This window comes from Calonectris borealis, chromosome 12 (genome assembly GCF_964195595.1).
Source record: "Calonectris borealis chromosome 12, bCalBor7.hap1.2, whole genome shotgun sequence".
Taxonomy (NCBI): Eukaryota; Metazoa; Chordata; class Aves; order Procellariiformes; family Procellariidae; genus Calonectris; species Calonectris borealis.
Window position 1 is genome coordinate 23548639 of NC_134323.1, and position 12621 is coordinate 23561259.

At 40.6% G+C, this 12621-nt stretch overlaps 1 protein-coding gene across 3 annotated transcripts in view; it reads left to right on the forward strand.

Moving 5' to 3' along the window:
• The first annotated feature begins 75 nt into the window (after window positions 1-75).
• The window catches only part of AP1G1 (adaptor related protein complex 1 subunit gamma 1), a 54780-nt gene continuing 42234 nt past the window's right edge, over window positions 76-12621 (forward strand). For all 3 annotated transcript variants that reach the window (XM_075161735.1, XM_075161736.1, XM_075161737.1), the window contains exon 1: window positions 76-387. The gene's annotated coding sequence lies outside the window, so the exon portion shown is untranslated. The remainder of the gene's footprint in view (window positions 388-12621) is intronic.

The following is a 12621-nucleotide window of genomic DNA, read 5'->3' on the forward strand; positions in this document are numbered from 1 at the left end:
GTTGCGGGCGGCGCGACCCGCCCGGCCTCACCACGGGACAGCGCTCGCCGCGCGGGACCGCCCCGCGCGTGACGCCATCAGTGACTGCCACGGTTCAGACGCACGGCTCCTCGGAGGCTCGGCATCCGGGTGCTTCCGCCAAGAAAAGTAGTGCGAGCGGCCTTTTCCGCCTCGCCGCCGGCGGTGCCGCGCCGTCCCCCTGCTGTCTCCGCTGAGGCCGCCGCGGCCGCGCCCCCCGCCCGCGGCCGGTAGAGGCCGGGAGGCCGAGGGGAGCGTGCCGGAGCGCGGATCCCTCCGCCTGCGGTATCGGTGCTGCGGCCGCGCCGCCGCCATTTTGAATGCCTGGCTCCTGCCGCTGCCGCTTCCTCCGCTGCAGGGACCGGCCCGGTGAGTGGGGCGGCGGCGCCCGCCGCCCCGGCCCGCCTCCGCGCTGGGCGTTCGCCTACTCCCCCGCTAAGCCGCCAGCCGGGTCTCCGGTGCCGAGGCCCGGGGCCCCGCGTGCCTTCGCTGCCTCTGCCCGCCGTCGAGCTCCGCGGCTGGGCCCCGACCCCGCGATAGCGCCCCGGGCTGTTCTGCCGGCGGGGGCCGCCCGATGCCCTCCTGCGGGTGCTGCCGGCGGGACTTCTCGCGGGCGCTGCCGGCGGGACTTCTCGCGGGCCGCCTGCTCGCGCCGGCCGCTTTCGGCCGCTGGCCGCGGCCTGGGCCCCCTGCCTCCGCCCGGCGGTCGGGCCCATCTCGGACTCTGCCCCGCGCTTCTGCGCTGGCCTGCTGCCTCCCAGGGCACCGGGGAGCGGTTTCTACGTGCTTCGGCTTTTACCCGCGGGAAGGGTGTTGCTGGCAGCATTCTCTCTGCTTCCCGCGCCCCCTGTTACTGGGTCTCGGGTGATCTTGCACAGCGTTTTTTGAAGTGGAAAGTGTAGACCTGCAGAAGTTCTGTCAGTACGAAATGTCGTGTGACTCTGTCTATGCTGGAGGCCCTTAGCGTCTAAGAAGCAGCTTGGACGTTTGCGTCCATCCTTCCTTTGGTATTTATTGCTTGTGCTGCACAACTGCTCAGAGCATTACAGTTAGTGTCTCTCTAATACTCAGAGTGTTTCCATGTTGTTTTATGGTTGCGTGGATTTTAATGGAAGCAAAAATCTATGATTTCTGGCTAAAGGCATTTGCAATAAACTGCAAGTATGGGTTTGTGTTAGTGGTAGGCTACTGCTTGAGAATCAATCTGTGAAGACAATTTCAAGTTCCTTTTTTAAGGTTGATCTAGTTGTCTCTCTTCTCTCATGAGCTATAAGACAAATTACAAAGTTTTTTTATAGTAACATTGTTTTTAAAGTTTACAGATAGAACAGTTGTGTGTCTTATTACATTGTAAATAATGCTTAAAAATACTTAGTGATGTATTTTGGTTTCTGATACTTGAAGTATTGATGGAACAGTATGGAATCCTAGTGGAACACCTTTGGAAGGGTGACATTTCACATGCATGACCACAAGGTGTATGTGGCCCATACTGCCTTAAACAAAGTAAAATACATGTGTATTTTCTGCTGCATAGTACCCCTAGCATCTTACATATAAAATAGCAGAAATTTTTGTGTTTTCTTTTTTTCCTGTTCCATGTATATGTGATAGTGCACAGCTGTTTTTTGTATGCTTCTTCCCCTCCCCCCCCAAACTACACTTGTTTTTTCATTTTTTTATTTGCATGTCCCATTCTATTGCCAAATTCTTTCTTTTGCTTACTTGTGTACTCTGGTGTTTGGCACAGAATTTGAAAAATTTACTGGATACCCGAGAGCTCAAGGAAGGCAAGAGATTTTGTGGTTTTTTTTCTGAGGGGTTCAGTATGAACTCCTCAATTCTTCCATGGGGGGAAGAGGAGGGGAAGGTATTTAAAATCCTGTGAGTTGAGAAAGGGAAAATAAGTCTGGGGCAACTGTTTTGTGAAGGAATCCAGCTTTTCTGTCTCCAGTGTGTAAGATAACTTTCAGATTTCCTCCTTTTTGGTAAAAAAGCATTCTCTCTCTTTTTTGGGTTGTTGTTTTTTTTGTTGTTGGGGTTGGGTGTTTTTTGTGGTTTTGGGGGTGTTTTGGGGTTGGTGTTTTTTTTTGTTCCTGTGACTGCTGATGTGATTTTTTTTTTTCCTAAAGGTGGTATGATAGGAATGGAGGGGTCCTGTGGTACCTTTGTTGTAGTGTCCTGATGAGAGAGTAAGGGTTACAAAAATGTTCTCATTCTTGATAGCTCCTTTGCATACAGAGTTTTGCATTGGCATCATTGTAAACTAAAATGAGATCAGTAAGTTTGTCAGGCAACTGTGTAAAAAGGTTGTGAACAGCAGCAAAGGAACTGAAGTTGTCTGTTCTTAGGCATGCAGACAGACTGCACTGGTTAATGCAGTTCAGATTTGAAAAGTTGCTTTTCAAAGTGTAAGGGCTCGTAAAAAAAATGCTTCTAAAGTTGATGGCACTCATTCAGTAAAGCTTCTTGTGCCTCTTTGGTATGAATATTTGTTTTTATTTTTGAGTTGGCAATGTGTATAATTTCAGGAGATGGGTTGTTTGATTTCTTTGTATTTTTTAACAACAGGGCAAACTCTGCTGACTGAAAGTGATGTTAGTTTGTTCTAGATGATACTCAGCTATTCTCTGAGGAAAAGTGTCTGGTCTGCCTTGGTAGTAGTATTAGTTCCCTGGATGAGAGTTTTGGAGTTAATAAGTGAATGTATGGTGAGGCTGTAACTCAAAAAACAGAGTTACAGTAACGTGAGTACAAGTGAATCTGCTAATACCACAAGTAGTAGTATTAGCATTTATCTGCTGTTTGGCAAAGATGCTATAGGTAAAATCTAAGATCAGAACTTCTTAGGGCATAGCTGAAGTTACCTGGTATATTGTAAAGTTTATATTAATGAATGTAAAAATGCGGTGTCTCGTCTTTCATCTGGCGTTAGTCAAGGTAAAGAAAGGGGTGGGATTTTTTCTCACAAAATAGTAGCCAATTTTTTTTTTTTTTTTTTTTTACATTTTAACTCTGCAGGAAAGTGAACAGGAAGTAAAATTACCTTACAGATCAAAATAGTTAAGAAACCAGAAGCAGGTGAGAAATACAAAGGTAATGTAGGTCAGCAGTGATTGAAATATAGAAACAGAAGCCAAGAAATCTGGCTTCTGTCACACTGATGTAGATGTGCTAACTCTTCTTCCAATGCTTCATTTGTTAGCTTCTAATAAAAGGGAAATACTTGTTTTCTTCTTTGGCAGGTGTTGAGGTTAATATTTGTAATGGTTGAAAGCTCAGTGCATCTTTTGAAGCCAGTTCAGGAATAGTTTGGTTTGGTGCGTATGTACGGTTGTGCAGGAATGGGAACCTCATCAAAAGTGCTTGCCTAGTCTTGCTAAATTCTGTTGCTGGGCTGTAGCCACAGGAAGCAAAGAAAAGAGGTAGGGCTGCATTCAGTTTGGCTAGCTTGTAGGATCTGTTCAAACTGAAGGTCTTCCAAGAAGAGCAGTGTAACATCCTCTGTCACTATCCTGTCTCTCCTCCTCCTCGCAGCTTCTGAACAGCGTGATGGCTTGCCTCTTGAATACGCTTGGGCTACATTTCTTGTTTTTGAATATAACTGGAAATGGGACCATCACTACTTCTGAGACTAGTTTTTAGCTCTTGTTTTTGGGCATTTTTTTCCTTATGTGACCTTTCTTTTTTTTTTTTCTTCCCCATGCTGTCTTTGTATAATGTGAAGTGTAACACTGATGCCTTTTATTATCTTACTATATTTTGAAGCCCCCTGCTGCCTTAATTTCTGTTTGATTTTCTGATGTTACTTAGTTTCTACTTTCTAGTTCTCTGTTGTATTAAATAGCTTTTTCTCAAGAGAGATTATTTTTCCACTTGGAGTGTTGTGTGGTTGGTTGCTTTTTTTCCTCAACTCTTTTGTGTTGCCTTTGTCCTTCTTTGCCCTTCTTGATGATGATGGTGCTCCTTGGTTAGGTGTTTACTGTTTTCTGTATAAATATTGATAATACTGGACTATATACCAATATCTCTGCTTTTGTTCACAGCTTCATCTGTATTTACAGTGTATATTTCTGTTTTTACTGCCAATATGACTTTTTTTTTGAGTATCTGATAGAAGTGTGAAGCCCACTGATAGTAGTATGGAGGTGAGGCCATCGGTATTTTGTAGTTAGCTATTGCAGTTATTCCTCTCATGTAGTCCAGACATATCTTCTGCTTTTGTATACAGAAGGCTTGATTCAGTTATACTGAAGCAAGTAGGGGAGTTCGGGGAGTTCTGCTACTAATTTCAGGTGGGAGTTGGGTCAGGCTTTAATTATGTAACTTCCCAAAAGCTGTTTTTGCTTGAGGAATGTAATTACTTATGCATGCGTTGGAGCAACTTAAGTTGTGTATTTTAGATGTGTTTGAAAATGTATGATGCTTCAGTCTTAGGTTGCTTTCTAGGATGAACCAGTTCAGAAATACTATTTACAGGAAAAGCTATAACTGGGTATGTAGCTTACTTGAATTGAAAATTCAGACAGTTTCCCCAAACAGTAAAGCCCTTCTGTGAATAATTCCGTGAGCTTTGATGGGTTTTATGTCTTAATGTTTCCAGAAAAATAATGGAATTTTAAAACATATTTGATAATTTGTCCTAAAGTTGTTAAGCAACTTTTTCTTTTTTTTAGATATTTCATTAATATATTGAAGGAGTGGGTTTAATTTTTTTTTTTTTTAGACATAAGCTAATATTTCTGAATAGTTTCTAGAGGGAAGGATCTCAACTCAATTACATGTTTCAGGATAGTAAGTCCTTTTGTCTTTACACTGCAATTCCTGATAGAGGAATGTAGCTTGTCTGAAGCATTTGAGCATTTTACATGTGGGTTTTGGTAATATTAGGTGCTTCTTATAAATATAAGGGGTTATTTGGTGAACAATCATATTTGAATATGATTGTATTCTAAGAGAGACTTTTAGTAAGGTTCTATACTTAAATATTTTTGGCATAATGGCATGTTGAATAAAATCTTTAACTTTGAAACATGACAAGCTTAATTAGTAAAAGACTATAAAGGGGAGAAAATAGTGATTTAGAAGCATAATTTAGATGAAAATGAAATGTTTTAATACATTAAATTTTTGTTTTCTTGATTAATTGATTTTTTCACTTTTGGATAGTTTACTAGGAGTGAGTTGCATAAAGAAAGAATGGCTTTTTTATTGGTTCAGGGGAAGAATTCATGAATAGCAGAGAGAGGAGAATCAGTGAGCTAACACCTTTCATGCAATCCAGAAACTAGGAAAAAAGCTGGAATTCTGTTTTAAAGGAACTCGGACACCAGCCACCTATACCATTGGAACTATTCTGAGTTAGGTATCTAACTCTTTCAGAAGCTTTGATCTTGATAGTAAGCTACTCTAATGAGCAAGGTCTTCAAAATGAGAAGGGGGAAACAGACTTGATGAGGTGGAAGAATTCTGTGTTCGATCCTACCAGATGTTGTAAATATTAACTAGTAGGCTCTTTTCAGGTATTCAGGGATCATCCCTGATTTCTAGAGCTTGTAGTTAGCAAAGAAATGGCAGAGGGAAACTGCTGCTGTAAACAAAATGAGAAAAGAGGTAACTACTCTTAAAAATTGCCTTGTCATTTATGTTAACGTGCAAAGAATAAAAACGTACTGGTGAAAAACGTTAACTAATCCTGAAGAACAAGACCTGCTACTTTGAAGGAAGTTCTAAGCTGCATTTAGCCAGCTAAAGTTAAACTTCAGGTCGGCTATTACTAGATGATACAGTTGTCCTCTCTGTTAGTCATCTTGTGCAATAAAATGTATTTCTGTAATATAGAGAAGTCTGTAAAATTTAATTTTTCATGGCAGTTTGCTATTTGATAGCTTTGTACTTGTCACCTGAAGCTGACTTTTCTTAATCTTTCACATGGTTCATAGCGTGAATTTCAAGATTCTGTCTCATTTCAAGACAAATTGTATAGTCAAAATCAGATGATCGCTTAAGTGTTTTAATTCTTCTGAGCTCTGAATTGTTTAATCCTATTTATATTTTGCTTTTGTAATTCTTCAGTATTCTTTTTGTTTTAACTCTCATCATTAATCTGTTTATTGATGTATAGCCCTAATTCCCTTCTTTAGTGCAGTCTGTATGGTCATGTATCAAGTCCCAGTAAGATTTTGGTACCGTAACTGTTTGACTGCCTTGGCAGAGCCATGCTATGGTTATGCTTTATGTTGTCCACACTTTGTTTATATGATCAGGAAAATCATAAATACTTGTCAATAAATCATCTTCTAGGGCTTGCTGAAGCACTTTTCCATTCTTTGTGCCTTTTGTTATGCTGCAGCTTCCTAGAGTGCCAGCTCTATATCCATGGAGGACACGAGACCTTAGGCCTGTCTTGCTATTACAGCTTGTCAGTGTGCTCAATAAGTCTAGTCTCCAGTCATGGGTTGCTTGGCAGTGTGTATGTGGAAAAAATGTTTATTTCCTATTGTTCTGCGATCTATCTGAATCCTAGAGAATTGATACACAAGTAATGCTGAGAGTTGATTTGTCTAAGGGGAGGGAAGGCCATGACACTTCTCATGTGTATTTCCGCTAGAAAGCGACAAGAAAAGTGGAGCCAGTGTGGTCTTCTCCCTTTCAGTTAGTAGTGTGGGGTTTTTGTGTGGTGGGTTTTTGTTTGTTTGTTTTTCTTTAACTGTACATCTGCAAGTCCATACTCATTTGAACTACATCATGTGAAATGGTTGCTATCTTGTGTGAATTGTGTTTTCCATCCTGTAGGAATATCCATGTAATCTTGTTGCCTCCATTCTGCCTCTTCTGCCTGTTTTTCCACCAAGTCTGCAAAATGCATGCTTCTGGCCTGCAATCATGCTACTTCAAGTCATAGCATTGTGGGCTTAATAGTTAAGTTACAGCCTGCCCCTGGACAGTAGTCATCCAGATGAACATGGGATTGTCCAGGAAGTGGTGTGGATGACTTATTGGGTTGCCTTTCTGAGTATGAAAATATATGGACCTCAAAAAGCTATAAGGAATTTTCTTGGTGGTGGGAGTGAAACTGAGATTCCAAATGGCTTTATCAAGTCTTGTGATACCTGCACAAAACCTAGTTTGTTTGCTCAGATGGCTTGGATTTAGGATGATTAGCTTTCCTGACCCCTACAAACTATGGATCTTTGCTTGATGACCAAGGGGCATATGCTGCTAATCATAGTGCTCTGGGAGAGATTAACAGGCGGGACATGAAAAATAACTGCTCAGGCATCCCCAGCTCCTTCGTTCAGATGTTTGAGTTACACATGCAGCTGTATTTTTTAATTAAGTGATACAGTAGTCCCTGCTGGCTTGGCTTCTCCCAGTTTTGTGGTTATTTACTCAGTAGACGTTATATCAATGCCATCTTGATGCTTGTCACATGATGTAGTCAGTGATCTAAGAGCTGCAATTAAAGTTTTTGTGGGCAACACATGGCTCTTCAGGTGTATGTTTTCTGCAGATGCCTCTAGTAGGAGTAGTAGGAAGCCATTCTGTGGGTTGTAGCAAAACTGACCATATTGGTTTCACATCGCTGCTGCTTGCGATAACACTGCAGTAACAGAGGCATTTAAGCTGTTATGCCTGCAGAGTCCCAGGGCAATCAGTATTTTCTGTGCTGTATAGGTGGGAACTGAGACAATAAGGTGGTCTAGGAGAATTGATTTGCTGATGGTTATGTGGAAGCCATGTCTGACTATGTCTTTCAAATGTGACAAAGTGTCTGAGATCCAGTAAAAAGGAAGAACTGCTTAATATTGTTTGAAGTTTTTTTGTGTTATGTTCCTAAGCAAAATTCTTGATCTATTTTCTTGTCCTTATTCTTCTTCTCAATTGGTGTTCATAATTCATTTTCTCAGGACCTCAGCATGGATGAGATGCCTTTTTTTTTTTTTTTTTAAAATGTTCCAGTGACACCTAAAGACCACCTGCCTCAATAGGGCTCTGTTTCGTTGCCCAGTATAGGAATATGATACATAGCAGAGACATACGCTAGAAGTCAGACTGATAAGCAATGTGTAAAGAAAACAAATTCATAGCAAAAAAAAAAAAATCCACATTGTTTACATCAGTGCTTTATATGGAAAAACTTACTGGGATTCTCATGTTGAAATCTGTGAGAAATACTCTCAAAGTGAAATGTCACAAGAAGAACTCTTGGAACAGATAGGTAAAATTGGTAATAAATTGCCAATAGAAAGTAAAGTTCACCTGTATCTCTGAAGGAACTCAAAATTGTTCAACTTGTAAATCTGATATGTCACTATCTTAATCAACACTTTATTTACAACAAGAGTAGCTGGTAGTTTGTGTGATGGGGGCTCCAGGAGAGGACCCAGGAACTGCATGGTTCTTGACAAGTTCTTAGAAAATGGGTAAAGGTCGTCTGGATTATAAAATTGTTGGATTTTTCAGAAATCTTGGCAGAGCCTCTAACCAAAGGTTTTTATTGTTATAGCGCAGTTTTTCAAGGGAGATCTTACTGTGAATTAATAACTAGCTAAGGAAGAAACAAAAGTGACCAGACAAGGATAGAAAATCTGTCTACTTTTGTAATAGGAAGAGATTATTGAGAGGCACTCTGTGAAACTGTGCCATTAAGCATGTTCATAAAGCGATCTAGAGAACAGGAGTGAATAGTGAGCTGACAAGCTCACTAAAGCTGTGGAAGGATTTTGTGATACTAAGGAAGGGTGCAATAAGATGATAAAATGAATTCATTGTCAACAAATGCAAAGCAATGCTTACGCTGAAAAGAAATTACTTTAAAGATAAACACACAGTGAAAGGCTCTGAATAAGTTGCCACTTAAGCCAGAGGTCTTAGAGCTATCTGTAGCGTCTTTATAAAAAATGTCAGCTCAACAGTAGCCAAACAGGCAAGTGAGTTTGAACATTTTTAACTTTCTAGGTGCAAAGAAAAAAAAAATCTTCTGTGTAAACTCATGGTGCACCCATTGCTTGAACACTTTTTATAGGTCTACTCTTTGTTTAAAGAAAAAAAAAGTGGAATTCTGAGAGGTAGAGAGCAATATGAAGGAATTGTGCAATGGCTTTATACAGGAAGAGATTAGCGTAGGACTTTACTGCCTCGAAAGGGAGGTGGCTGAGGGGTAGATACAATTTAAGGCTGTAAACTCATAGATGACAAAATCAATTAATAGGGATGAGTACTTACTATCTCAAGGTGTAAGAATTTCATTTAGTATTTCTTACTTGGTCAGACAGCAGGTTTAAAGCAGATAATTTTTCATGGAATTTAAAGTTAAACTGTGCAAATTATTACCATGGGTATGAATGGGAAAAAGGTTGGATGCTTTCAAAAAGTGATTAGATAAATCCATAGGTCTGTAGGGAGGTGCTGTGCAGAAAGATACTGTCTGTGGCTCAGGAAGTCCCCTAAGTTGCAGCAAATCTTGGAAGCAGGGAGAGTATGGAGGAGATGTACTTTCTCTGTTACTTCCTCTATACACCTGCTACTTCCCATCCTGAGACAAGATACTGGGTTAGATCAGTTTTATGCCTTACCTGGCATGGCTGCTGCTGTTTCTCTGCAAATTCCCCTTTGTGCCCTGTAGTACATCAATACAGGACAACAGATATTTGATCGTGCAGTCTGTTAGTGAGAAAGCTCTCACCATATTATTTAAATTGTTTGGGTGTATGCATAGTGTGTCATGCAAACAGTCATGCTCAACAGAAAATCAGGAATTACCCAAGGTATATCACATGAAAGGTCTGTCGGTGTTATAATAGGCTTTGGAATAGTTGATAATAGGTAAATGTTAATCTGTTCTGGAATGTTTCTGAATTTAAGTGTTCTCATGTCCAAAGCTGCTTCACACCTGCGATATCTACTGCTTACACTTACTTGAAATGTCCAAAACTTAAAAATGGAATGAGATTTCCAGTGTATGAGCATGCAAAAGAATCTTAAAGTTGCTGAAGGCAGAAATCAAATACCTAATGTAATTGAGAATTTCTTGGTAGTTAAGAGAGCGCTTTCTTGTGGAGGGGAAGAAAAGCCCACCTAATACATTGAATGGCAATTACTATACATTGAAATGCCAGAAGAGTGTATGCATAAGAAAGGAGCTCAAGCCCCAAGGAATAAGCAAGTGAAGTGATTTGTGAGGGGGAGGCACTATCTTATATGTATGGGTGCGAAACTTTTTTATGGGAAGAATTCAAAAGTATATTTTCAAAAAAGCTGAATGATTTAATATTGATTAAAAAAAAAAAGACTGAGTATGGAGTTGCAGCACAAGGACTGCAATTCAGAACAGGAAGTTCTGAATGTTGGAAAATAAATCATAGCTTTGTTTTTTGCCCTTCGTGTTGTCCTCTATCAGAGCAGTTCTGAATTGTTCTATCCTTATCAGGCAGGAAGCGTGTGTGAAATACAGTTGCTCTTAGAAAGTAGTTCAGATTGGACTGTGTCTCTGGTAACTACCTGTTAGTGCGTTACATAGTTAGACAAAAACAAGAGGTAGCCTTATAATTTGGCTATCATCTGATTATAAGTCTTACTCTTTAATTCTTTGCTTTCCGAAATGCTGGTTTCTGCTTGCTTTCCTGTGGTTGTGATGTGAGGAGGAAAAATAATCTTTACAGTGTGGCTTGCTGATTGTTTATTTATGCAAGGGCATTCGTAAATATAGACTACTCATTTTGTTCAGTGTCTGGATGATGTTACGGTGAAATATTAGATCTTCAGTGTTTGTTTTCATTTTACCTTCCTTCTCAGTAAGGTAGGAAGTCTTGCCTCAACACTGGTGAAGGATGCAAAATAAATGTTCATAAAAAGCTGCACTTAGAATATACAGTAACTTCGTTCAGTGCTGTTTTCCCATTGACTAAAACTATTTAGGCAGTTTGTCCTTTTACTTTCTGTTGTCCAGGGCCAAACTTAACATGCCAAAGCCCTCTATGGGCATACCTACAGAGTGTTTTGGTCCCATGGCAAGGAAAGCAGTGTACAAGTCACAGGCTGAAGATACCGGTGTTCAGCAGTTTATAAACCCTTCAAATACAGAGTCGGAGCAAAAGGACTTGTGATGTTAAAGCAAGTTGCTGCCAAAACTTCAGTTTGTTTGCAGACTATGTATTAGTGTTTCAAAAAGTTTCCAAAGAATTCTTTCTTTAAAATAAAAAAGTCAGTCATGGTTTTAACTTGTAATAGCCACTGCCTAGCTTCTCAGGAACATTAAAGTTTTAGATCAACTTAAGTAGGGTGCAGAACCATAGTGTAAGTGTGGTTTACTGCTGGAGGGAACACTTCTCTTTCCCACTCTGTCTCGGGTCTCCCAAAACTGTATGTCCTCGCTGCTTCCTTTGTGTCTGCACAAGCCAAACTGGTGTGTCTGAAGGCTACTCTTCTTGGGAGGAAGGTAGCAAGCTGGTTTTCAGATGTACAGGTGTCTTATATCATATGTGGTGCACTATCCCAGAATGCCAGTGTCAGCACAACGGAAGAACTGGAACCACCTCTTTCAGCGTGAGCCTGCATATGGGTCATCGTAGTGGTTATGAAATTATTGCCTATAGACTGCAGAGGAATATTCCTGCAGTAGTGCTTTTATTTTTTTAACTTCTTCCCAATTTTCCAACAAGAGCATGGCTTATCAATATCAGTTTAGAACCATGTGATACGTGTGTGTAGGAGGTGAGTCCAGGCTTAAAAATTAAGGACTTTAAGCAGACTGTTGTCACCCAGAAAAGAGATTTTTGGGTTTTTGATACTGTTGTGTGAAAAACACAACCTGAGCACTTTGTAGCAATCAGACCCCAGACTGAGTGTTACAAATTATTAGGAAAATAATAGGGAGCAAAATAGAAGACATTTTCTGCAAATAAACCAATGGCACATCTTCTTCTTACATGCTGCATGCAGCATTTTGCTTCTCCTCTCCCCCTTCAGAAAGGATGCAGGAGAATTGTAGAATGCACAGGTAAGGCAACAAAGGTAATCAGTCATGGAAGGGCTTGGATGTGAAGCTGCGTTTTTCAGACTGGGGAGGATGAGGGAGCGATAACAATGGAAGCGTGTAGAATAATTGGGAGCATCAGTGGAAACAAGCAGTTGGAAATGCAGAACAAAAGTAGTAGCTGGGTCTCCATACGTCATGCAGTGAAGCTGTGGAACTCGAGTTATGTCCTGGAGAATATTGTTGATTCTAGAAGTTTACCTGGCTTCTGAATAAAACCAGAGTGTTTTTTCTTTCTGGCTTTGGAAACTCTTGGGCCACAAATTATTGAAGACTGCAAGAGAATTCTGAGAAGTATTGCTACATGCTTGCCCTGTTCTTATGCTCTTCCCTAGGCATCTGCCATTGTCAGAGATGGTACTGAACAGGATTGAGCTTTGGTCAGACCTGGTACAGCCATTTCTGATCTGCTTTCTGCCTTCTTTGACTGCCCATTTAGGACAGTGAAGGGTTGGCAGATCATGTTCTCCATGTAAATTAGTAGATTAAGTTGAAGACTACTTATAGAAATGAGGGGTCAACTTGAATTAATTATGAATATCTTTTATAGGAGTTTGAGACCACTT